We start from the raw sequence: 27,697 nt of genomic DNA, 5'->3' as shown, positions 1-27,697 counted from the left end.
GTCCTCCAGCCTTCCCGCTTTCCGAGCAGAGCTGTTAACTTATGACCTCCCAGACGCTAAGTCGCGCTTGTTGTGGGAACACAGTCCGTCAGGCCCCTCCGCTTTTGCCAGCCAGACTCGGGGGCTCTGCTTGGCCGGCGAGCCGCCCCTCCGCCCCGGCTCCCTCCCGCCAGTCCGTGGAGCGCGCACCGCCACGCCGCCCTTCCTACCCTCTTCCGTGGGCCTCTCGTCTGCGTTTGGCTCCGGCGACTCCGTTCTGCTAATCCTCTGGCGGTTTTCTGGGTTATTTAGGCAGGTGTAGGTGGAATCTAAGTGATCAGCAGGACGCGCGGTGAGCCCAGCGTCCTCCTAAGCCGCCATCTTGCCGCTTCCCTCTCATATACTTTTTAATACATCAGTTTTTATAAGTTTCATATGTAGAAATTGCTGGGTTATATAGTAACTCTATGTATAATATTTTGAGTTACTGCCAACTGTTTCCCATAGTGGCAATATTACTTTATATCCTCACTGGCAATGTGTGAGAGTTTCAATTTTTCCACATCCTCACCAACACTTGTAACTGCATGTCTTCTTGATAATAGTCATCTTAATGGTGTGAACTGATACCTCATTGTGGTTTTGATTTGCATTTCCCTCGTAACTAATGATGCTGAGTATCTTTCCGTGTACTTACTGGCTATCCATATACCTTCTTTGGAAAATGAAGGTATTTTAAATCTTTTTTTCCCCCACTTTAAAACTTGAGTATTTGCCTTTTTACTGTTGAATTGAGAGAGTTATTTTTACCCCAGTTTTATTAAGAAATAATTAATATACACCACTGTATATTAAGAAATAATTGATATACATTACTGTATAAGTTTAAGGTGTACAGCTCAATGATGGTTTGATTTTGACCTTTGAACCATGGGGAACCAATCCCCACGCAGATGAAAACCCAAGTATAACTTTTGACTTTCACCGTAAGTAACTACTAATAGCCTACTGTTGACTGGAAGCCTTACTGTTAACATAAGCAGTAGATTAACACATATTTTGTATATTACATGTAATCTATACTATATTCTTAAAGTACTAGAGAAAAAAAATGTCATTAAAATCATAAGAGAAAATACATTTATAGTACTGTACTGTATCAAAAAAAAAATACACATATAAGTGGACTAGTGCAGTTCAAACCCATGTTGTCAATTCCTTTGGGGGGTTGGGTGATAATCTACCAGGAAGGGGGCACAGTAGCACTGATGAAGATAAATCAACTGTACTGACAGTCTGGTGAAGTGTGGGGAAAACTGACAAGTAAGGTATGCTCTGAATTAATACAATAGAGGTCCAAGAGGGAGAACATAACTTAAAACAAAAATATTCCTAATTGATAAAAAGCATGGGGCACCTGGGTGGCTCAGTGGGTTAAGTGTCTGACTCTTGACTTTGCCTCAGGTCATGATCCTCATGGTTCCTGACATCGAGCCCCAGATCTGGCTCTGCCCTGACAGCGTGGAGCCTGCTTGGAATTCTCTCTCCCTCACCCTCTGCCCCCCCTCTCCTGCTAATGATCTCAAACTCTCTCTCTCTCTCTCTCTCTCTCTCTCTCTCAAAATAAATAAACTTAAAACAAAAAGCTAACACCAAGAGTCATTCTTTCTTACATATCACCCATCAGATTTATCACTGAGTCTTATGTACTGTACCTTCAAATATATCTTAAATATGTCTGCTTCTCTCCATTTATAGAGCCCTACACTAATCCTAGCTGTCATTTCAACACTACATGTCTCTTGGTGTCTGCTTTGCATACTTCTAATCCATTCTCCATGTAGTGGAAAGACCTTTTAGAAACATAAATTGAGTCACGCCATTTTTCCATTAAAAACCTTTCAATGTTTTCTTGTTGCTCTTTTATAAAAATCCTCAAAACAGTGAGGTGACTGACATGTTCAGTGAAGAATATGTGTATTTAGAAAGAGCCAGTAGAGAAATAATATAGAAATGTAAAAATGAGTATGCCAAGTAAAAAGTGAGTGAAATAGAAATTTAGCTTCATTTCTGATGTCAACTAGTTATATACCCCAGCTTACCTTTTTTAGAAGGACTAAAATATTTAGGGTCTGTTCAGTTACAACATTTTAAGAAATTGTGTTTTATATTTTTTAAAAATTTTAATTTTAATTCCAGGATAGTTAACATACAGTATTTTATTAGTTTCAGGTATACAATGTAGTGCTTCAAAAATTCTATAGATTTTTCAGTGTTCATCATAAGTGTACTCTTTAATCCCCATCACCTATTTCACCCATCTCTTCTCCCACCTCCCCTCTGGTAACCATCAGTTTGTTCTCTATATTTGAATCAGTATTTTAGTTTGTCTCTCTTTTAATTTGTTTGTTTTGTTTCTTAAATTCCCCATATGACTGAAATGATATGGTATTTGTCTTTCTCTGATTGACTTATTTCACTTAGCATTTTACCCGCTATATCCATTCATATTGTTGCTAATTACAAGATTTCATTCTTTTTTATGGATGGGTAATATTCCATTGTGTGTGTGTAGATATATATATCACATCTTTTTTTTTATTAAAAATTTTTTTTATTAGAGAGAGAGCAGGGTAGAGGGGCAGAGAGAGAGAGAGAGAGAGAGAGGGAGAAAGAATCTCAAATAGGCTCCAAGATCAGCGCAGAGCCTGACATGGGGCTCAATCCCACAACCCTGGGATCATGACCTGAGCCAAAATCAAGAGTTTGATGTTCAACTGAGCATCAACAGGTGCCTAATATCAGGTCTTTTTTATACATTCATCTATTGATGGACACTTGGGCTCCTTCCATAATTTGGCTATTGTAAATATTGCTGCAATAAACATAGTGGTGCATATATCTTTTTGAATTAGTGTTTTTGTATTCTTTGGGTAAATATCCACTAGTGAAATTGTGTGGTAATTCTATTTTTAATTTTTTAAGGAACAGCCATACTGTTTTCCACGGTGACTGCACCAGTTTACATTCCCACCAATGGTGCATGAGGATTCCTTTTTCTCCACATCCTTGCCAACAACTTGTTTCTTTTTTTATTTTAGCCATTCTGACAGGTGTGAGGTGATATTTCATTGTGGTTTTGATTTTTATTTCCCTGATGATGAGTGATGTTGAGAATCTTTTCATGTGTCTGTTGGCCATCTGTATGTCTTCTTTGGAGAAATGCCTGGGTTTTTAAAAATTAGATTATCTGTGGTTTTTTTTTTTTTTTTTTTTTTTTTTTTTTACTGTTGAGTTGTATAAGTTCTTTATATATTTTGGAGACTAACCCTTTATCAGATATGTCATTTGCAAGTATTTTCTCCCATTGAGTAGGTTGTCTTTTACTTCTGTTGATTGTTTCCTGTGCTTCGCAGAGGTTTTTATTTTGAGGTAGTCCTAATAGTTTATTTTAACTTTTGTTCCACTAGCCTGAGGACACATATCTATAAAAATGTTGCTACAACTGATATCTGAGAAATTACTGTCTGTGCTCTTTTTTAGGATTTTTATAGTTTCAGGTCTCACATTTAGGTCTTTAATCCATTTTGAGTTTTTGTGTATGATGTGAGAATGTGGTTGTTTCTTCCTCCCTTTCTTTCTTTCTTTTTCTTTTTCTTTTTCTTTTTCTTTTTCTTTTTCTTTTTCTTTTTCTTTTTCTTTTTCTTTCTCTTTTTCTTTCTCTTTTTCTTTTTCTTTTTCTTTTTGTATGTAGCTGTTCAGTTTTCCCAACACTGTTTGTTGAAAAGACTGTCTTTTTCCCTTTGGATATTCTTGCCTCCTTTTTCAAAGATTAATTGACCATATAAATCATGAGTTTATTTCTGGGATCTCTATTCTGTTTCATTGATCTATGTATCTCTTTTTGTGCCAGTACCACACTATTTTTTTTCAATTACTACAGATTTGTAGTATCTCTTGATATCTGGAATTGTAATACCTCCAATTTTATTCTTCTTTTTCAAGACTTTTTCACCATTCAGGGTCTTTTGTGGTTCCATACAAATTCTAGGATTTTTTGTTCTACTTCTGTGAGAGATGCTATTGATGTTTTGATAGAGATTGCATTAAATCTGTAGATTGCTTTGGGTAGAATGGACGTTTTAACAATATTTGTTCTTTCAATCCATGAGCATGGAATACCTTTCTGTTTGTGTCATCTTCAGTTTCTTTAATCAGTGTTTTATAGTTCTCACAGTATATTTTGTCTTTTTTGATGCTAAAAATGTGTCATTATTTCTGAATAATAATATCTTTAGTTTTCATACAGTTATACAGTTTAAAAAGTGTTTGTGCATGTGATGTATCCTGTATGATGTCCTTACCTTCTCTCTGCCTTTCCTTTTTTCAGATTAAACCGACTAGAATAGCTGAGTGTCCCAAGATTTTGTTTTCATTATTCCACTTTGCTTATTCCAAAAAAATGCCATGCAGTATGTTCAGGATAGGATAATATATCCTTTAAAAATAAAATAATTCCTATCAGTTGAATTTGGGAAATAAAAACAACTTATAGATATACCAATACTTGCTAATCAAAGTAAATGTTGAAGAATTTTGCTTTGTATAATCTAGTTTGAATAATTCTGTGAATATTTTAGTGAATATAAGTGAAAATTCTCAGTTGTATTTATTTTTATTCCTAGAATATGTAAATAATATAACTTAAAATATACCAATGATCTGAATAATAATTCTGAAAATTCTTCTAATCCAATTAACAAATTAAAATTTCTTATCATTCCTTTTTTTTTTAGTATGGCATGTCTGGCAATCTGTATGAAGGGAAATGGAAATCTACAGGGAATAAAATTGAGAAAACTCAGTAACAAATTGCCATCATGCACATGTAATATTCTGCTATGTTTCTAATAACCTCTAGGCCATAATTTTCTAATGGAATGAAATAACTCTGTCAGAGGCAAAAATCAATACTTTCAAAGTACACACTAATGTTCTGTGAAATTAGAAATTGACCTTTTTTCCTTTTAAAGAATAAATACAAGTGGGTTTAGATATCTGGAGTATATATAACATTTGAAATACAAATATCTTGAATATCTCTGCTGAAAAATAAATTGTAAGTGTTATATGTGTGTTGTTACAAGTCTTTTTCCTTACTGATAATAGATTATAAGTAAAAACTTGATTCTACAAAATATGGCTACTAATAAATTAAAACAATTTTTGTTTTAATTTTTAATGTTGCTCAAATTACAACTAGAACAGACATGATATATTTTAAAACTAAACATTTTATTTATCAACTAAAAAACACTATTCTCTTTCACTGTTCTTGAAATTCCTGATGTTATTAACTTGCAGTGAGTATGCATATGAAATCTCCTGTCTGGTAAGATTTTTTTCCCCAACAAGGAACAAATTGTTGTCAATAAATCAAACTGCTGTACTAGCTCTAGGAAGTAGCATGAACATATTTAGCTTTTAAGGTATTTTGTGTAGGTTCTTGTTGAGATTGTTGAGTAAATTCACCCAGCTAATATTGTTAGCCTCTTACTGTGTTCAAGTCATTTGGCATTTGTTGTTCCAGCTGGGGATGTTTGAAAGGAAAGGTGGATGTTCCACATAAAACTCGTGTTCCACATGAGTTTCTAACTAGTTCCCTTGATCTATCTGCAGATTGACTTGAATTGGTGCATAGTCGAGATATTTGCTACTTTGAGAGTCACTGGGTAACTCAGTCAGTGAAGCAACTGACTCTTGATTTCGGGTCAGGTCATGATCTCACTGTCATGAGATAGAGCCCCTCTTTGGCTTTGCACTGGGTGTGAAGCCTGCTTAAGATTCTCTCTCCCTATTTCTCTGCCCCTCTCCTGCTTGGGTTCTCTCTCTCTCTCTCTCTCAAAAAAAAAAAAAAGATATTTGCTACTGTGGAGTTTCTATTACTACATTCTCTTCCATATTTGCAGCCATAGAAGCAGTATAATATACAATTAAGGTCATGGGCTCTGAAGTCCACATGGGTTCAATCCTAGCTCCACCAGTTACTAGTAATGTGATCTTGGGCAAAGTGTTAAGATTTCTGGGACATAATTTTTTTGTTGGTAAGATGGAGATTTGAAGTTCCCACTGGTCTCATGAGAAGATAAAATGAGATGTTGCATAACAAGCACTATTCCCAGTGGGTGATAAAGCACAGCTCTCAGAAGGTTTTTGCCTACATTTTCTCATCTTTCTCTACTCCTAGGTGATGTCAGCTTGGGTAAAATGAAAGGAAATACTTTTTCCCTCAGATAATGGAGGTGGTGTCTGAGATCTGCCTTGACTTTAGAAACAGTAGGCTTGGCTGATCTCATGAAGTGAGTAGAAGTCAAGGGAGGGGTGGAAGACATGTATTGCAGATTTAGGAATGTGCAACCCGGAGAAGGAACTCAGTCATTACTCATGATTCAGCATGTGGATCAGTGAGGAGAGGTCTTTAGGGAACACCATCAGTGGCAGCCTGACATTTCACCTAGTCTGGTTCTTACCTGGTTTACCTTCATTTAAGATGCTCTACACTTTCATTCTACTTGGTTGTTACTGTTTTTGTTTTGTTTTGTTTTTTGCTTACCACTGAAAGTTTACACATTAGCTGGTAATTTGGGGTATTACAATTGTGAAATTTAGGCTCTCTTAATCAGGATTCTTATGTAAATGGATCTAATTGGAATGAGATTTTCTTTGGGAAATGGCAGTTCCTACAATGGTGCTTCTGTATTCCTTTATGCTATTGGCAGTGACTATCAGAGAAAGATGTTCCGGATAGATAGCATGAAATGATTACTTAACATGAAACTTAAGAAAAAAAAAGTGTGTCATTGTAGAATATTTGGTCACTTAACTACTTAGGAGAAATGCCATATAGTTTAAGAATTACAGATATTTCTAAGTACCTCAACTAGGCCACAGCAGGAAGGAGACAGTGAGATACAGACCAGTGAACGAGGTCAACCCAACAGTGCTCATAAAGAACTTTGTAAAAAAACATGATGGTATACATCCACATGTATTATCAGGATTGTCACATCTTCAACAAGATTTAGGGCTCCTTGGAGGCAGTTATATAATCTTAATTGAGTTTGGATTTCCAGTATTCAGTACATGTGTGCTAATTGAAGGAATGAATGAATACACAGATTTAGGTCAATTTGTCACTGCGTGGCTGTGTTGAAAGCTTATGCCTGTCATATGGTAAGTCACTAGTGACTAGAGTCTTACCTAGTGATCTACATTGCTCACTTGGAGAGCTCTGATATTACTTATAACTTCCATGAAACAACATTAGTTCTGTATTGACGAATAATGCCAGGATTTAATGCACAGCTATCCAAGTGACTGCTCCCTGGACAAGAATTAAGGTTTTTCATGAATTACTACTTTAAAATAAATTTTTATTTAGATTAAAGTGAAACATGTACAGAGTTTTAAAACTAAGTAATTCTAAATACCTGTGGTAAAGTAAATTATTTTAAAAAATAATTTACTTCCACCAACCCCAACGGATTCTCTCCTTACTGGAACCCACACTATGGGTGGTTTTTAATTCTAAACTCAGTGATAAGATTTGGCTATGTAACTTGCTTTGGCCAATAAGATGTGAGTGAAAGTGATATGTGCCACTTCTAAGCAGGGGCTTTAGGAGCCATATTGTGGTTCTGCCATCATTTTTTCCTTCTGCTTCAAAATTGGCATCTCTTAACAAGGATCTTTTATTTCAGCCTTGACCTTTGTAATGAAGGCAAAAAGAAGAGACACCCGTGGTGAACATGAGTGGGAAATAAACCCATTCATCTTCTTGTCAACAACTCAGATTTCAGGGTCATTTGTTACCACAGAATAATTTAGCTAAGCTGTTTGATAATACAATGACTTATAATTAAAATGACCACGTAATTTATCGTCAAATCTGGATATTTTTGAGAGTTAAAGGACGTTATATGACCAACCTGTGTAGACTGGTACTGCCCACCAGAGGTTGTGTGTTCTGGAAGACAGAGTGATGCATATGATCCTACTGGACTTTTCTTTGTCTCCTTTGTTCGAGCCACTTTGTTGGAGCCTGGAATGCATGAATTTCTCTTTGTTGACTGACTCTCTTGTTTGCTGAAGCATATCCTTCAAAAGAGTGCATAAGATGTTCATTTAAAAACCCCTTTTGTGTCAAAACTATTTTATCTTCACACTTGATTGATATTTTGGCTTGGAAAAGAATTTTAAGTAGAAAAAATATTTTCCCTTAGATCTTGAAGCATCACTCCACTGTATTTCAGCATTTAGTATTGTTATTGTGAGGTTTGGTGCCATTCTCATTTTTATTCTTTTGTATTGACAGGCATTCTCTCTCTAGAAACTTTCAGGATCTTCTCACTATCTCTGGCATTCTGAAATTTTGAAACGATGCATATCCTTTCATTGCTGTTGTCACTTGGTTGACTCTTTCACACTGGAGACTCTTGTTTTTCAGTTTTGGGGAAATGTGTTACTTCTTTAACCTATTCCTCCCTGCTCTTTCATTTTAGTACTCCTGTCATTCATTGGCCACCATAGATCAATTCTAGAGGACTTTTTTTAACCCTTCTTTTAATATTTTCTGACTCTAGTTTTTTGCTCTACTTTCTCAATGATGTCTTCTATTTCATTTTTTTTTAATTTTTTTAACGTTTATTTATTTTTGAGACAGAGAGAGACAGAGCATGAACGAGGGAGGGGCAGCGAGAGAGGGAGACACAGAATCAGAAGCAGGCTCCAGGCTCTGAGCCATCAGCCCAGAGCCTGATGCAGGGCTCGAACTCATGGACCGCGAGATCATGACCTGAGCTGAAGTCGGACGTTTAACCGACTGAGCCACCCAGGCGCCCCAATGATGTCTTCTATTTTAACTTTCGACCATTTGATTGATTTCTTTATTTTGGATGTTTTATGATGATTAGTTTTTAAGAGCTCTTTCCTATCCTCTGATCATTGTGTAGCAATATCTTTTTTTTTTTTTTTTTTGTCTTTTGCTTCATTTCTGTCCCTTCTATGTTTCTTTCAGCTCTTGGTCTTTATCTTTTTCTTTCATGTTGGAGGCAGGTTGAGCAGGAAAGGGTTAACTTAGCAGGACTGCATTAAAACCAGCCAATCTCAAACAAAGGCCTGTCTTCAAGACTGATTCTTGGTTGGCTCCTGGAAGATAAATTCTGAGCCCTTCGAATATAAGATTGATTTTGTATGTTTGAGGCCTCAGACCACACTGTACCAGTGCAATCCAACAGTTTATGCTAACAAAGTGATTCATGATGCATTCCTGGTTTTGCTCTGGAGGAAGGAGCCTGAAGTCTGAGTAGCTGAGGTCAGTCATACAGGTACTACTTGTCTACATGACTGACCTCAAATGAAAACCCTGGACACCAAAGGCTCAGGTGAGCTTCCCCATTTGACAACACTTTGCATGTGTCACATATTATTGCTGGGAGGATTATATGCATTCTTTTTTTAAAAATTTTTTAAATGTTTATTTATTTTTGAGAGAGAGAGACAGCACAGGGAGGGGCAGAGAGAGGGAGCCAGAGGATCTGAAGCAGGTTCTTCACTGACAGCAGAGAGCCAAATACGGGGCTCGAACCCATGAACCACGAGACCATGACCTGAGCTGAAGTCAGCCGCTCAACCAACTGAGCCACCCAGGTACCCTGGATTAAGTGCATTCTTATATGATTCCACTGAAAGGGGAAACCTGGAAGGTTGTGCCTGGCTTTTCTTGGACTTTACCCCATATACATTTTCCTTTTACTGATTCTAATCTGTATCCTTTTATTAATATAACCGGGAGTATAACAGCTTTACTAGTCCTGTGAGTTTTTCTAGTGAATCACTGAGCCTGAGTGGTTTTGGAGAAGTCCATCATGAACATGATTCTTAATTAACTCTTCATAATTTTACATAAGCATTAAAATGCACAATGAAGAGCAGGTTTGTTCATTTCATTGTAGGGCAGTGGTTTTCAAACCTCAGTGTTTAAGGACACTGAGGTCTCAGAGAAACTTGTCAGGAGTTCACGAGGTCAAAAGTATTTTCATATTAATACCAGGTCTCATTTGCCTTTTCATTGGTGGTGCAAAACACTGATGGATAAAACTGCTGAAACCTTTGCCATGAACAAAGGAAATGGCACCAAGCTATACCAGTATTCTTTACCACCACATGCTGTTGTAAAAATACGCTGGTTTCACTCAAGATTGACCTTAGTGAAACAGTAAAACTTATAGATTAAGTACACATCTCATAATATTTTATGTGAGAAAATGGCAAGTATGCCTAACAGCACTTGTGCCAAATACTGTAGTACAATGGCTATTTGAAGAAAAAGCATTAGTGCAATTGTTTCAGGTGAGAATTGAAGTCGCCATTTTTTTCCCCCATGGATCCATAACCATTTTTACTTGAAAGAATGACTGACAAACTATGGTTAGTCGGACTTGGGTATTTGGCAGACAGTTTTTTAACACAAAGTGAGCCTGTCACTTAAGGAGAACAACTGACAATATTTATTGCCAATGATAAAATTCAGGCTTTCAAGAAAAATCAGAAATTTGGAAAACTTGTATTGGCCACTGGGAACTTGACAGCTTACCACTAGTTACAGAATCTTCTGATGAGATCAGTGGTAATATCATAAATGTGATTTCTTTTGATATCATCTAATGAAATGTGTCAACATTTGGGAAATTTGTATAACTCAGTGAGTAAAGATTTTTGAAATGATAGAAGCATGGTGTTACCAAATCGTGCATGGCTAAAAGATACTTTCAAAGTGCAGAATAGACCAATGGACTTCAGTGTAACAGAGTACAAAAAGTTCGAGGATATGGTTTCAGATTCTGCCTTGCAGTTAACCTTTAGGAAACTTTAGCTTTTCAAGTTGTGGTATAGTCCCAGTCCATAATTAATTGAAAAGGCTATTAAAATTATTTTCCCTTTGCCAGCTATGTATTAGTGTGAAGCTGCATTTTCTTCATCTACTTCAACCAAAACAATATGTTGCAACAAATTAAATGCAGAAGTAGATATGAGAACCCACATGTATTTTGGGAGACATTAAAGAGGTTACCAAAAATACCACTCTCCCACTAAAAATTTTTTGTTTTGTGTAATTGGTTATTTTCCATAAAAATATGTTATTTATGTTATTATATAGGAGGTTTGTATTGTTATTTTGAAATGAATTAATGAGTATTTTTTACAATTCCTAATTTCATTTCTAAAGTGGCAAAATTGATAGCTATACTTTGTAAAACAAGAGCTCTTTGGAGCTTTCAATAATTTTTGGAAGTATAAGGAAGTTCTGGGACCAAAAAATTTAAGAACCTCTGCTATAGGACCTAAGGGAAGGAGCTGGTCTTTTCATTGGGATGCCCCCAAATGTTATTATTTGTAGGTGCACTTTTCTGAAATTGTTCATTTTCTTCCAGGAAAGAATCCCTCACTTCCATGACTTTGGGCTATATGGTGGAATTTTGGGAGTAAGTCAGAGGAAGGGGCTTACAAACCCTTCAGTTCACCATGGAGACTTTGAGTTTTTCCTAGTTTTCTTCCTGTGCCATATTCCTCCCCTCCATTCTCCTTGATGGCCATGACTGTGAGGCCTTCCTGACAGTTATGTCTCCAGAGAATAATCAGTGCCCTCCTGTAAGGTTGGGAGAGGGATGCTAAGTAGATGCAGCACCTAACTTTTTGTTAGTATCCCCCCCCTCCCCTGTTCTGTTACAGCAATCCTCACTGTTCCGTCTACTTTATTCTTCTAAAATATTGTGCTTTCTTGGACTGTGTTGATTACTGCCTTGGTATCTTATTAGGCTGAATAATTGCTCCCTGAAAAGACATCTATGTCCTGGGGCACCTGGGTGACTCAGTCGGTTGAGCAACCGACTCCTGATTTCGGCTCAGGTCACGATCTCCTGGTTTGTGGGTTCGAGCCCTGCATCTCTCTCCCTCTCTGCCCCTCCCTGCATCTTCTCAAAATAAATAAACAAACCTGAAAATAAAAAATACATCCATGTCCTAATCTCTGGAAACTGTGAGTGTTCCTTTATGTGGCAAAGACTTGGCAGGTGTGATTGAATTAGAGCTCTTGAAATGGGATATTATCCTGGATATCCAGATGGGCCCTAGTTGCAATCACAAGTACCCTTATAAGAGGGAGACAGAGGGAGATTTGTTACAGACAGAAGAAGAGAAGGAAATGTGGCCACAGAGGCAGAGATAAGTGATGCAGTCATGCAGTCATAAGGCAAGGGATGCCAATGGCCACCAGAAGCTGGAGGAGGCAAGGAACAGCTTTTCCTCCAGAGCCTGCAGAGGCTCTACTGACATCTTGATTTCTGCCCAGTGATACTGCTTTTAGATTTCTAGCCTCTAGAATTGCGAGGAAACTAGTTTCTTCTGTTTTAGGTCACCAAGTTTATGGTACTTTGTTATAGCAGCTTCAAGAAACTAATACAAGGCATAGGTTTTTTCTCATACCTCCATGTCATCTTAGTGGGGTGTTGAAGGGTAGGCTAGGTAAATGCATGTGGTCTGTATACACCAGGAATAACCAGAAGCTTCTCAGTGTGTTTCTAACTGCTGTGAGGATGAGGAAAGGAGGGGAGAGTGGACATTTTGCCAGAATAGAAACTTTCCTGATGCTTTGGAGTGACTCACATGTCTCCGTGGGAGGGGTGGGGGGTGCTAGATTTCAGTCCCTTCATTTTTGGATTTGCAAGGAAGGAAGCATGCCCAAATGGCTGTCACTTATCTGGAATTTTTAGAAGTAGCCAACAAAAAGCATGAATTCTTGATCCAGTCCTAGCACTTGGATGAGTTGGGGATCAGGGGTAGGGAGGATGAGTTATAGTGCCCTTGTTACATTACTGTTCTGGTGTGGGAACTTTTACAACTCTCCATTTGAGCCCTGTAATTTCTTTCTACGTTACTGTCTTTGTGAGCCTTCATGAAGTCTAAATAAAGGAAGAGGGATTGCTGCTTCCCCACCTTCTTTTGCATGTTTAATGCTAATGATGCTTCCCACTTATGTTGTCTGCTTATGAGCCAAAGAATACAGAGAGCTGAGAGAGGGAGCATGGGTTAGAGCTGGAGCATCTCAAGGGCAGCAGAGATGAAATGATGGAAGGTGTGTCTTCCTTTCACAGTTAACAAATATTTAGGTAGTCTCACAAAGAGTAAAACTCAGTACCAGAGCCTCTTTTGGAGGAAAGGGTAACCTTCACCTGGTCCCAGCTCTTCTAAGAGTAATCATGATAGACAAGAAATTATCATGCAGTAGTAAAGTATGTTTCTGAAGGAGTTATTTCCAAATTTCTTGAATTCCTGGAAATTATAAGAATTAAGGCTAAAAGTTTAACATCTAGAATTTGCAACATTAAAATCTGTAAAAAGGCTATTATTCAGATTCTCTTGATACATTATTAAAGAAATAAATCTCAGAATTTATAAAAAAATTGGGACTCAGATGTTTTGTGCAAATTTGATTTTTCTTTTCTTGGCGATGTATGTATAGGCCTTTAAAAATAATAATGGATAAGAGATGACACATAAAACCTAAATTGACAGGGTAAGCCAAACAAATAAAATTATATTAGACAGAAGCAAGAAGATGACCATTTTAGGCAGCATGCCCACTGGGCTGTAATTAGGTCTAATGCTGGTGTTTCTGGTACTTCATATGCTGCTAGTGGCCAGTGAAAGATTAAAACACAATCAGAAACATATTCTGCAGTAATAAATTTTACTCTTGCTGCACAGAGACATGAATACACAAATTACTGACCACTAATTCAAAAAACCACTTCTCCCCAAACAAATGACTCTCCTTAACCAATATATTCCAGTATCTTGCGACACTGAAAGAAGTCCCTAATATCAAGAACTGTATTTGTCGAAAATTTACTGAATGGTGGATAAGCTGATTATTGCTCATGATAAAAGTGGGAAAGAAAGGTTGGAAAATACAGGGTGTGGGGAATCATAGGTGAAAAAGATGTGTGAGTAATAATGAGGGCTTAAGTTAATAGATGGCTAGAGTACTACATCTTGTCCTTAGAGAATTCACCGTTCCTTCCCTCCACTGCCTGCCTTGTTCAGAAAGATCTTAAGTTTACAGATATTTGCCACTGTGTGTGTGCTCATACGCATGTATGTGTATGTAGGAGAGGGTGGTGTAGAATGCAAGATAATATAATTTTGAAGAAAAACAGACAAAAGCAACACAAAGACATGGATATTAAAATGGAGCAAGAAATAACATTAATTTTTAAAAATGCCAACCACAAAGACCCACCAAGGGTGTCAAGTTTGTGTCTCATGTTTTGAAGCTATTCAGAAAAGAAATATATGGGTGGATTCAGTGGTACATATTATATAATATATTTTTGGCACTGAAGCTACAGAAGTGTCACTGAGGCTGGAGACAGGCAGGTATTTTCTGGAGCCTTAATGGAAATGACATGGTGTGATGTAATGAATGATATTCTCAGCAGAGTTCTCCTATGGTGTCGTGATACATCTCTGAGGGTTGTTGATTATCTAGGCTTCAGTGTAGATCAGTGGTGTTGCACCAACAGCAATTCAGCAAAATCATTCCTACCAGGGGCCATTACACTGCAAACCATGTACACGGGCTGTGTATACAGCTGGAGGGAAGAACCAGAATTTGCTTCTGAGGCAAAAGTATCCTAGAAAGGAATCGGTAGAGCTTGCACTGCCTTTGTGGACCTTTGTGTTTCTTCAGTGTTTGAGAGTCAATAGATGACTAATTGTATTTTCTCATACAGAAAAGGAGATGACTTTCTGCATAAAAGCAAGAAAATGGAAAAGACTGAGGCTCATTATATACCTGTAAGCAACCTATCATCTACTTTCTTTATTAGTCGTATAGTCCCAGATGTAGACCTAGAATAGTTCTTTTTCTTCTGGATGAGTGGGTAAATTTTACAACCACAGGCTTAATGAGTATGGATAAAATACAAATACTCCCAAGACAATTCTCCCTGGGATCTATCCCCAGCCATCCGCAATGCACAACTCCAGAGGGTACCATTTAAATGGGATTTTATGTGATTGTCCAAGGGTGCCTGGAACTGTGTTCCCTGAAGCCCTAGGAAGACCTTTTGCCAAAGAGCTGGTGTGAGGGTTAAAGTTTTCCCCCATTTCAAGCAGGGTAGAGTGCACACTGATGTTGGAAGAGGGATGATGATGCTCGCCCAAGTCAGCTGAGTCGTTTGTCGAGAAAATGGACAGAATTTCCATGAGGTGGTAGTGGAGTTGCAACAGCAACACAGACTAGGGGCTGGCCCAGTTGCCACAGGCTCTGTTGCACTGGTGGTTGTTAGACCTGCCCATAAATATAATTTCCAAAAAGTTAAAAGCAGAACTCATATAAATCTAAATAGCTATCAATGATTTTATTCAACTCCTCAATTAATGAGGGAACCAGTAAGATGGAAAGCTGACTGCAAGAGAATTTTGAGAAACTGGGCATTTATAGGAAATTTAGTAAGAGAATGTTAGAATGAGGTTGTTAAGTTAGATTGGAAACTGGTTAATGGCCTCACATGCAATAAACTGTAACATAGGGGGTTATTAATTGGATAGAAATCATTTGGATAAAATTTCTTAATATTCCTTTTATAGGATCAATTGGCTGCACTCCTGACTCTTATCAAGAGATGCTAGGGGAGCCTGGGTGGCTCAGTCAGGCTTCCGACTTTCGCTCAGGTCATGATCTCACAGTCCTTGAGTTCGAGCCCCGCGTCGGGCTCTGTGCTGACAGCTCGGAGCCTGGAGCCTGCTCCGGATTCTGTGTCTCCATCTCTCTCTGACCCTCCCCTGCTCATGCTCTGTCCCTCTCTGTCTCAAAAATAAATAAACATTTAAAAAAAAAAGAGAGAGAGATGCTAGGCATCCTAATCACAGTAGAGCTCATTTAGCATTGGGATGCTGTTGGGTTTTTCATATTAGTTTTTATTAATTTTATCCTGAATGTGTACACAAAGTATTCTAGGTAGGAGAGAGATTTTAAAAGTGTGTCAGCTCCTCATGCCCCAGAACTCATCTCTGGGCAATGTGATAAAAGGCCAAATAATCCTACTTGAGTGGCTGGACACTTCATAGGTGAGAGACGAGGAAAATTATTTTTCTCTGCTTCTAATGGGGAAGGAGGCAGCTGTTCCCCTCCCTTCCTGTCTCCTTGGAAACATAATGGGCCTGAATCCTCGCTCCAGCCCTTTGGTTTATAAATAAAATCCCTCCAGGAGCCAGAATGCCCTGTGTGTCTTGGCTTTTACCACCAAGAGATGTCTGTAAGTTCTGGGGCTCCTTCCTCCCTGAAATGTAAATACCTAGGGAGATAACACTCCAGTCTGGGCTGTAACCATTTGGGGTCTTTCTGGATCGGAGCAATTAACTCCATCAGTAGGGAAACAAATGGTTGCAGATCTAATCCTTATGGTATGTGAAACATGTTTCTAGGAGAAAGGAAAGCAAATATTTTTTCCTAAGGTTTTTCTGTCTTTATATTGTACACATTCCTGTGTCTCAGGAAGCTATGACTTTTTGCAGGAACAAATACCGTAGGCCCGTTGTTCTTAAAATGTGGTCTCTAGACCAGCAGCATCAGCATCACTGGGAAATTTTTAGAAATGCAAACTTTCAGGCGTTATATTACACCAGACATACTGAATTAGAAGCTCTGAGGTGGGTCCAGCAAGCTGTTTAATGAGCCCCCAGGTGATTCTGGTACAGGTTACACTTTGAGAACCACTGCTGCGTGCCATGTGCTCATGAGCTAGTCCCAATATTCTTCTTCATTTCCTGCTGCTGTCTCTTTCCCACCTACCCTGCATTGGCAATTCTGTATCAGTGAACAAAGTCTGTCTGCTGCCATGATAAGTAAGTCTACCCTCATTCTAGTGGGTTTGCTAGTAACACGAGGAGTAAATTTACAGTTAGGAAGCATTTTACTAGAAGGAGAAGGTTATGAGATTCCTGTTTCTGAAGGGGCTTAAAAATTAGATGAACAACCACCTAGTTTGAACAGTTTAACTGTGGATACCTGAACAGCGGTGGGCTGGCCTAAAAGACTGTAAACATTTTTAGTTTCCTCAAGGCAAACACTGTCTGGGAGGCTAAATGATAAAACAGTTTCCTGACTGAAGAGCAACTGAGCAGACCAGTCCTTGTAGATCAACCATGCAGAAAGCACACTCAGTCTGCTCTATTTTAGATTGCATCACTACATTTAGGAAACAATAATGACTACTTTTAAATGCTTCATTGATATTTTTTGCTTTTAATTGGTTGGAATTCTAGTGTCATCAATCTCTCTAGATACTAGAATTTTTAAAGGTGTTCAGTGGTGTCTACCAGTTGACTTCTCATACCTTCACAAGGGGGGACATCAGAAATCCCTTTATCTGCAAATCATGTATTCTTTTACACAAAAGGGGGCTCAATCGGAACATTGAGAACTCTCTGATAGCAGAGAAACCACTCCTTTGCTCAGGCAATCTTTCCTTCTGGAAAATTAGTTAATGACATCAGAATACATAAAATTTCATCTCTAAAGTCCCCAAATCATCTCTTGAAATTCCCTTGCAGCTTTATGAATCTAAGCAAACGGAACATGTGGGATCAATTACAAACATTTCCAAAATTCTTGTTATATTTCCATGAACATAAATCTGATTTGCTTGGCTTTGTGACAAGGATCATAAGAATTAATCCACAACAGAGAAGAAACACATAGTAAGGAAAATACAATTACCAGCATGTGTGTTTCTGCGCAGCAGCATTCATGTTGACCCAAGAGCAAATGTGACATAAGAAAAATGTGATAAGGGAAAAAAGAGGCCTAAATTTAGATAATGCAATGTGACTTAAGATCAAAGAGGCAGTAGTCCAGTATAAATGCCAACATATGCACCATAAAGGCTTCAGAAATAGAGCATGTTTCCTTGTTACTTGTGATGCACGAGTATCACCCACTTCCGTAAGTGGGATTGTTTTTACGGATTGCTGAACCGTTCGTTGCAGTACCACACTCTTTGTTGCTTCTGAGATTGGTTTGAAAGGAGCAGTCATTACTTTAAAAATTGCCCGTGTTTATTCAGGTTTCTGTGGCCATTTTGTTGAAGCTTTCAAAAGATGTTCCAAATATGAATATCCAAATCTGTGCAAAGTACACTCATCTATTTTTTTTTTCCTTTCCTTTTGAGGGCTTGCTCTTGGGAGGAAAAACAGCTGGAACTTCCCTAGAAAGGGAACTTCTCTATATGATGACTCAGTCAGTTCTCATTCTCCTTCTACTCACTTTGCTGGTGTCTGTTTTTCTTTGGCTTTGAGACTGACTGTTCAACACACCAAATCATGGAAAGTCACTTTAGCTCTTTAGTTTAGGGGGGATTTTTGGGTTGGCTAGATGGGCCCGTAGACATTCTTTACCAAATTCTCTGCTGGGGAGAGACAGTCTGCCCATACCTCCTTCAGGTCAATTAAAAACACTTTTGTGTAACATGACCCTACTGGGTTGGGTATGCTGACTGTGGCCTGGTGCTTTGCCTAAATGCAAGCCCATCCACACTGTCTCCAAAAGGAAAATCATAGCAAGGGTTGGCAGCCATTTAGATCATGGACTTGTAACCACCGTGATGTGATATTCCCTTCACTCACTCCAGCCTCGCCCACATCTGCTCTGAGGGTCTGGTGTTCTTCCTTGAAGATTTTCCTTTTTCACCAATGATGTTGGTACACAAACTCTGTGTGTGTGTGTGTGTGTGTGTGTGTGTGTGTGTGTGTGTGTGTCTTTCCATGATTCTGGCTGAGGATTCAGATGCAACCTTTCTAGTACTCCTTTGCTTTCTGGACCCAAAACAGAACACAGGATCTATGATTTTTAATGGTTTAAAAACTAATCATCATGAGGGGAAAATAAACAGGATAATAACATGAGCAAACTCCAAAAAGGAAAAAGTGGTTTGGAAATCTGTCAAAAGACCTTAAGGCCTTTATCATCCTCCATTTTTCTTATCGCCTTCCTTGAAGACCAGTTCCGTAGCAGCAGAAGTATGTCTTTGTGTCTTATGAGCTAAGGACCCAAAAAACAAGTCCTGATACAGCAAAGGAATGAAAGTTGTTGGCTACAGAATACATTTTACAGAAAACACGCTCAGCCAAAGGGTGGAGGAGACATGGATTTGGTTATACAATTTATTTCTAAAAATTAACTTAAGTCTCTGTAGTAGGGTTTCTTAATTAAAGCAGAGCCTAGAAAATAGAAAGCAAATTCCATTTTTTTACTGAAACAGAGCAGAATGTAACCTTGCCTTGCAGCTAAAAATAAAGGGCTGAGGTGATTCCTGAGGGTGTCTTTGTAGATTCAGTACCATCATAACTAAGATTTACAAATACCACATTCTATACTGCTTCAAGAAAACCAGGGTGATCATCTTCCTGTCTGCTCCATTGTCCTTTTGACTTGTGTAATTTGTGTACTTGTGTGCTATAACTATTTATCCTTCCTTTCCACCTAGCACAGTTTCAATGACTTCTGGAAATATGTTTCTCTGTGATTGCCTGGCATTCAGTGATATGTCCCAGACCTTATATTGTGCTCTTCCTTAGGAAAGAAACTAATGCTAACTATAAAGTTAACTATAGCACAGTAAACCATCCACACTTTATGGCTCTAAGTTTTTATTCTTGGCAGTAGAAATATGCTTGGTAGTTAATTTTACATCAGGCTGCAACCCAAGAGTTTGTGTCTGACAGCTTTAAATAGAGGAAATGAGTATTTTTAAAACAACCCAGCAACTATTGGTATGAATCAAGTAATTTTGGGCTACAAATGGATAGTGAGTAAAATCTACTCTATTCTGCAATTTTGTTGCAACTACCTGCTCCTGTCATGAAAGGAAAAGTGGGCATTAAATTTAGAACACACACTTTTTTCGCTGTGAGGGTGCCTTTAAGACCTTGTCCTCACCTACACTGAAGCAGGTGAGAGGAGAGTTCTTGCACTGAGCTTCTCTTTGGCTTCCTGAGTACCAGGCTGCCCGGGATGGTGAAGCAGGAAGAAGCAGGAAAGACCCGAATTTGACTTTCTGTCTTAGGCCTAACACTAGAACCTACCTCACAGGGTACCCGTTAAGATTAAATGAGAAATGCATATAAAATTCTTAGCACAGAGCTGGCACATCCCACTCAGCAAATGTTCTACCCATCATTATTATTGGCTGTGTCCTCGGGCAATTTACATAAACTTTCTGAGTCTCAGTTTCCTCATCTGCAAGATTCAGAATGTATGAATCCTTACTTTATCATTGTTGGGTTGTAAAGACAAGGATATACACTGAGGGTACAGAGTCAGTCCTCACTATCTGTTGGTTCCTTCTCCTGAGGAATTCCAAAGAATGTAGCTTTTCTGTGCTGGACCTAGAAATGTTACTATGTAGCTATTTCATTGGTAGGATGCCAGGAGGAAGCAACTTTGTTTCATTATTTATTTTTACTTTGTCCTTGGGCCTTTTCTGTCTGATGTCCCTTCTCCATCCACTCCAGGAAGCTATCTTGGGCAGATCTCATAGACTTCCAGGCATTTTCAGGAATTAGAGACAGTCTCAAGTTCAGATGTTAGAAAGTTCTTTCTTGTTTAAATCCTTTGTCTCTTACCCAATTAAAAACTTCCCAGGCTTGGAAACCCATAGTGGGCATGGGGACCACAGTTTGCCTGTTGATTACCCCTCCTGGGATTTTCACCTCTTCATCCCTATCCTTGAAGTTGTTTGCCCTCTTCCCACCCTCACCCTGGAAGAACCACAGAGGGGGCAGGGGGCATTGGAGTATAAACTGGCCAAGCTGGTGGTGTTCCTGAATAGTGGTTGCCTAAATATTCTTTCTTCCTCTCACAGGGCACTCTAGTGTGTTCTTGGGCAGCTTTACTGTAGGGAACCTTCCATCTGCATTTCCTCGGTGCAGGTGATGTTTGCCTTACTGATGCTTTCTGATTGCTTCCAGGTCTAGCCTCTGGTGGTGCACTGCACCCTCCTTCTCGGGGAGCCAGTTCCCTGTGGATCATGCTCTTTCCTGCCATTGGTGGGTGTGTGCCTTCTCCATCAGGGCTCCCCTCACCCTCCATCAGGGCCAGCTGATGTCTTCAGGAGACAGTCGCAAGCCAAGCTCTGTGACCTCCTATTCCTGGGGGAGATGATCAGTTTCTCCCAAGATCTCCCTCCCCCATGCTCTGCTGCAGGCTTATGCTGGAGCCTGTGAGGCCTCTTGACTTAGCACTGGTGCCCTGTCTCCTTGTCCTCATCTTCTGTCATAGATACGTGAGGGTGGTCGTGGGTGGGTGTTTGATGGGTATAGAGCCAGTGTGATGGTGAATTCAGTGTAAATGGTCTCGCAGCTCAGCTTTGGTATATGAACTCTTAATACCCACTGTCTTTAGCTTTGGGCCTAAGCTGAGACTTGTAAGCAACAGGGACAGATGCACTTAAAATATGGTTACATTAAGAACAAACAAACAACAGCAACAGCAGACTGTAAACATAAAGAACACACTAGTGGTTGCCAGAAGGCAGGAAGGTGGGGATAGGCAAAATAGATGAAGGAGATTAAGAGGTACAAAGTTCCAGTTATGAAATAAGTCATAGGGATGAAAAGTACAGCATAGGGAATACAGTTAATAATAATATAACTGTGTATGATGACACATGGTAGCTATACTTATTGCGGTGAACATTTCATAATGTATATAATTGTCAAATCATTATGTTGTATACCTAATACTAATATAATATTATTTGTCAACTATATTTTAATTAAAAATTTAAAAAATGAGGGACGCCTGGGTGGCGCAGTCAGTTGAATGTCCGACTGTCTCTCTCTTTCAAATATAAATAAACATTAAAAAAGTTTAAAAAAAATAAAAAAAATTTTTTTTAATTTTTTTTTCAACGTTTATTTTTGGGACAGAGAGAGACAGAGCATGAACGGGGGAGGGGCAGAGAGAGAGGGAGACACAGAATCCTAAGCAGGCTCCAGGCTCTGAGCTGTCAGCACAGAGCCCGACGCGGGGCTCGAACTCACGGACCGCGAGATCGCGACCTGAGCTAAAGTCGGACGCTTAACCGACTGTGCCACCCAGGCGCCCCCCCAAAAAAATTTTTTTAACGTTTATTTATTTTTGGGACAGAGAGAGACAGAGCATGAATGGTGGAGGGGCAGAAAGAGAGGGAGACACAGAATCGGAAGCAGGCAACAGGCTCTGAGCCGTCAGCCAAGAGCCCAACGCGGGGCTCGAACTCACGAACCGCGAGATCGTGACCTGAGCTGAAGTTGGACGCTTAACCGACTGAACCACCCAGGCGCCCCTAAAAAATTTTTTTAAATGAAAAAGAACAACCTCAGTTTTGTTCCATTTATTTTGAGAGGGAATAAAAACCCTATCTACACATTACAATTTACACATTAAGACATAAATAAGAAAGTGATTATTCGAGTTACAAAAGCACACATCTTAAATTCTTTATAAATGCTAGTTATTAATTAAGAGTTTGTTTAAATATCATTAATTATTTCACAGAGGCTAGAGAAATCACTAAATTAAACATTTTTTTGAGGAGCCATGCCTAACAAGATAAATAAGAAACTTAAAAATTTCTGGAGTAGAAGGGACACATAAGTCAGTAGGGATACAATGCAATTCTTTTAAAAGGCCCATATTTTCAGAAAAACCCTATAGATCTTATACAGGTAGACTGGTATAATTTTTCTCCCAGGCATCATAAATGGTTAAACAAAACCCCCCACTGAACTGTACAATCTTACCTTGCCTTGCCTTACCATGCAACCTACTGTAGCCATTCATCCACTGTGCATGACATCATCACCCTTTCAAAATTCCTGCTGTAACACTTACTACTTTCTGATTTATCTGCCCATCCCTAGCCCCAATAAACTGGAAGTTTTTGTTTGATAGGGTTTTGCCAAAGCCTAGAATAGTGATTGACTCATAGAAGGAGTTCAATGAATATTTGTTAGGTGAACAAATGGAGTTAACTCTTATCCTCATTAGACTTTTGTTGATGTATCTTCAAACCTTTATTGAGTTATTACCATGTATTTGGCATTGTGCTACATGCTGAAATTTTAAGACAAATAAGTCACACTCCCTGCATGGAAGGAGTTAAACATTTAAGCAAATAATGACAATATGTTGGGATATATAATTTTGGGAAGGTCATTTTGCCTCTCTGGGCTTTAGTTTTCTCTTGTATAAAATAAAAGTATCAAACCAGATGATCTTAATAGCTGTTTTCATCTTATGAAATATGTGTTGTGTTCATGATATATGTGCACAAATATTTCTTATTCATTATTTCTCCACTGGAAGAAATGAGTGCCAGGAACCGGGAATAGGCTGGTTATTGGTTTGTGATCAGTAAATAACGTGGGCCCTAAGGGTGCGGCATTGCCATATGGCAGATATTTCAGAAAAAAACCAGTCTCTTGTTTTGGTCCCGATGTAATCCCATCCAGGTGTAAGCCAAAAGGAAAAAACCTCCATGATAAGTGCAATACAATAATAAATCCAAATAAGTATAGGAAAAGAAACTGAAGTTTATTAAAAAAATTTTTTTCAAGTAAACTCTACACAACATGTGGGGCTCAAACTCACGGTCCCGAGATGCAGGGTTGTTGCATGCTCCACCGATTGAACCAGCCAGGAACCCTGAAACTGAAGTTTACTGGGCAACATTTAAGTGGCAATTCTTGTTTGTCTTTTAAGTATACAAGAAATACATAATCCAGTCAACATAAAAAGTATAGAACAAAAAGCAAAAGAAGACCGTTTTTTTCTTTTGACTTTCGAATAGCATTTAATGGATGAAGTAGCACATTTGTTTTCTATGCTGCAAAACAATATTACCACAAGCTTAATGGCTTAAATCAACACACATCTATTTCCTCTGGGTTTCTGTGGGTCAGCAGCCCAGGCGTGGCTTAGCAGGACTGCTGCTCTGTCTCTCACAAGAATGAAATCAAGATGTGAGCTGAGACAGCGGGTATACACCAACACACAACTGATTCAGGCTTTCACGGAGCTGTAACCCTAGTGACGATAAATACATGATATACTGTCAGGGGAGGGGGGGTGCAGAGACCTGTCCCGCCAGTGAGGATGCTGGTGGCTGTGGATGTTCACGTAGAGTACAGGGCCACAGAGGACATGAAGGGCATCTGAGCTGGAACTAGGCCAGGCTCCATCTTGTCCTCTCTACATCTGTTCCCCCTCCCCTTCCTCCTTTCCCCCTCCTCCCCCTCTGCCTCCCCTTCACGTCCCCCTTTCACTTCCTCTCCACTCCCCTCCTCCTCCTTTTGCAAAAAGCCTTCTTCACTACCATCTCCTATTTCCTGTCCGAAGTTGAGGGTTTGCTGTGTCGCCTTCCAGATGTTATCTCTGTGTACATATATGTGTATGTGAAAATATGTAGGATTCTTTTGGGGGTTTTATATTGTAAATGTTTTCTGATTTTTGCTTTTTTCCTCACATAAAAAATATTTTGGGAATCCACATAGGTAAATAGATCTGCCTCATTCTTGTTATCTATTGTATTATACTCACAAAGTACTTGTATAGCTCATCATTTTCCTATTAAGGAATATTTAGGTTATTTGCTATTGTTCACTTTTTCAAACAGTGTTTCGGTGATCTTTATACATGCATCTTGTGCCTATTGCTGAAGAATGGACACCTTGAAGAGATACTTCATTTGAAGTGGTCAAATGGTAGGTACCTTTAAAATTTTAGAAGATACTGTCTTATGACCCTCCAAAAAGGCTACAGTAATTTGCATCTCCACTACTGGATCTAACAGTACCCATTTGCTCACAGTCCTGCCAACACTCAATATTATCAATCTTTTAAATTTGGGGATTAAATTTTAAAATCTTTTAAATTTTTGTTCTAATTTGTGTTTAGTTTGGAGTCTTCTGATACTTGGCAAAGTTAAACATCTTTCCATGTATTTATTGGCTATCTATATAATTATATAGATAATTCACTGAATTCTTTCATTTATCATTTCTTTTTTTTCTATTGGTCTGGCTGTGTTTTTCTTAATGAATTTTAGAAATTCTTAATATTCTATTGCTATCAATTCTTTGCATATTATATATGTTGGAAATATTTCCTTCCACTTTGTTGTTTATTTTGAATTTCAAACATATTACTTGCTACTCAAAAGTGATGAGGTGGTAGGGAAGAGTGGCCAAAATGGTCTTGCTATTTAGTATGACAAGATATTCTGAGCTCATCTTGTATATTTTTTCCCCTGGACCCAACAGAATCAACCATTTTTCTAACGCAATCTTATAAATAACAAAACTGATGCTTCTTTGTAGCTCATTCTGGCTTTTTGTATTTTTTTCTTTTCAAATCATTTTCTAGTAAAACTGAGAAAACCACATAAAATAAATACAATTCATGAATTGCATAGACACCTTTGTAACCATCATGCCAGGTCAAGAAATGAAACATGTGTCTCCCATATGCTTGGACCCTGTCACGATCACCTCTTTACAACAACAACAAAAAAGACATTATACTGACATTAACACCTTGTTGAATTTTAAAGAACAGTGTATCACTGGGGTGCCTGGGTAGCTCAGTTGGTTGAATGTCCAACTTCGGCTCAGGTCATGCTCCTGCGGTTCGTGAGTTCAAGCCCTGCATTGGGCTCTGTGCTGACAGCTTGGAGCCTGGAGCCTGCTTTGGAATCTGTGACTCTCTCTTTCCTCTGCCCCTCTTCTGTTCATGCTATGTCTTTTTCTCTTTCAAAAAATAAATAAATGTTAAAAAAATTTTTAAAGTATATCACTACTGTACATTTTTCCAGACATTATAATTTAGTCATGCCCACTTTTTAAGAAATTGGATGTGCCATTCAAATTTTTTAATCCACAAATTCCATCTTCAGTTTTTTCTGTTTTCTTACAACTTCATTTGTGGAAAGACCAGAATTGTTTGACTTGTAGAGTTTCCCACAGTCTGGATGCTGCTGATTGCACACTCATGGTGCATTTAAACACATTTTTCTATCTATGTGTTTCCTGCAAATTGACAGTTGGATCCAGAGCTTAGAAATCTGGAACTGGTCAGAAATCTGGTTTAATCCGCTTGATAGGGGCTGAATTCTGTCACTAGGAGGCTTGTAATATTTGGCTGTCTCTTTTTTCTGATGGTAATAGCCACTGGTCCTTATGCCTAGATCCATTAATAAATTGGAGGTTGCCAAATGATAATATTCAATGTTATTATTTACTTTCCATAATAAATACTGTTGAAATACTGTTATAAATACTGCTTCTCTTCATTTACTATTTGGTTATCTAGTGATGTACGTTGTACAGTGAAGAGGTCCTTAATATTTGATTCTTTCCATTTATTTAACATTTTTCCAGATAAAGATTTTACCCTCTAGCATCTTCCAAAGGTATCCAATTAATTTTTAATATTATTATGAGCTAATGAATTTAAATATTTTTGATGGGTTTCAATCTATTGTAATTATTCTCCTTATGAAGTTCAAATTTTCCTAATTGTGGCTGGTGAGAGCCTCTACAAACTGTCTTTGGTATCCTTTGATATGACCCTAGTCTTAGATCACATCCTTGTTATTTGGTATGGGCATTAATTTTCCAAGGCTGCTATAACAATTACTACAAACTTGATGGTTTAAAACAACACACGATTGTTTTTTTATAACCCCATAGGTCAGAGGTCTGAAATTTTTTTCCTGGACCAAAATCAAGGTGTCAGCAGGGCAATTCTCCTTCCAGTAGCTCTTTTGGAAAACCATGTTTTCTGGCCTTTTCCAGCTTCTAGAGGAATTCTTGTATTCCATGGCTTATGTCCCCTTCTGCCATCTTCAAAACCAGCAGCATTTCATCTTGCTTCAGTTTGCACCTTGCCTTTTCTCTTCTGCATCCAATTTCCCTCTTAAAAGGCCCTCATAGATAAACCAGGATAATCTCCCCATCTCAAACATTTTAACTTAATCCCACCTGTGAAGTCCCTTTTGCTACATGAGGTAACATTCACGGGTCCCAGGGATTAAGACTAGGTATTTTGTTTTTAACTTTTTGCGGAACTTCCATACTGTTTTCCACAGTGACTGCACCAATTTGCATTCCCACCAACAATGCAAGTGGGTTCCTTTTTCTCTTTATCCTTGCCAACACTTGTTTCTTGTGTTTTTGATTTTAGCCATTCTGACAGGTATGACATGATATCTCATTGTGGTTTTGATTTGCATATCTCTGATGATGAGTGATGTCGAGAATCTTGTCATGGGTCTGTTGGCCATCTGGAAGTCTTCTTTGGAGAAATGTCTGCTCATGCCTTCTGCCCATTTTTCCCTTGGATTATTTATTTTTTGGGTGTTGAGTTGTATATGTTTTTCATATATTTTGGATACTAACCCTTTATTAGATATGTCATTTGCAAATATCTTCTCCCATTCAATAGGTTGTCTTTTTGTTGATTGTTTCCTTTGCTATAGAAAAGCTTTTTATTTTGATGTCGTCCCAATAGTTTATTTTTGTTTTTATTTCCCTTGCTTCAGGAGACATATCTAGA

At 38.4% G+C, this 27,697-nt stretch overlaps 1 long non-coding RNA gene across 1 annotated transcript in view; it reads left to right on the top strand.

Moving 5' to 3' along the window:
* Window positions 1-27,697, top strand: part of LOC109502629 — a 306,029-nt gene that overhangs the window by 63,014 nt on the left and 215,318 nt on the right. Inside the window, exons 6-7 of the long non-coding RNA XR_002161354.3 lie at window positions 14,832-14,895; window positions 24,759-24,846. This is a non-coding gene — a long non-coding RNA (uncharacterized LOC109502629). The remainder of the gene's footprint in view (window positions 1-14,831; window positions 14,896-24,758; window positions 24,847-27,697) is intronic.

Source organism: Felis catus, chromosome A1 (genome assembly GCF_018350175.1).
Source record: "Felis catus isolate Fca126 chromosome A1, F.catus_Fca126_mat1.0, whole genome shotgun sequence".
Lineage (NCBI taxonomy): Eukaryota > Metazoa > Chordata > Mammalia > Carnivora > Felidae > Felis > Felis catus.
This window is presented reverse-complemented; position numbering and strand designations above follow the sequence as displayed.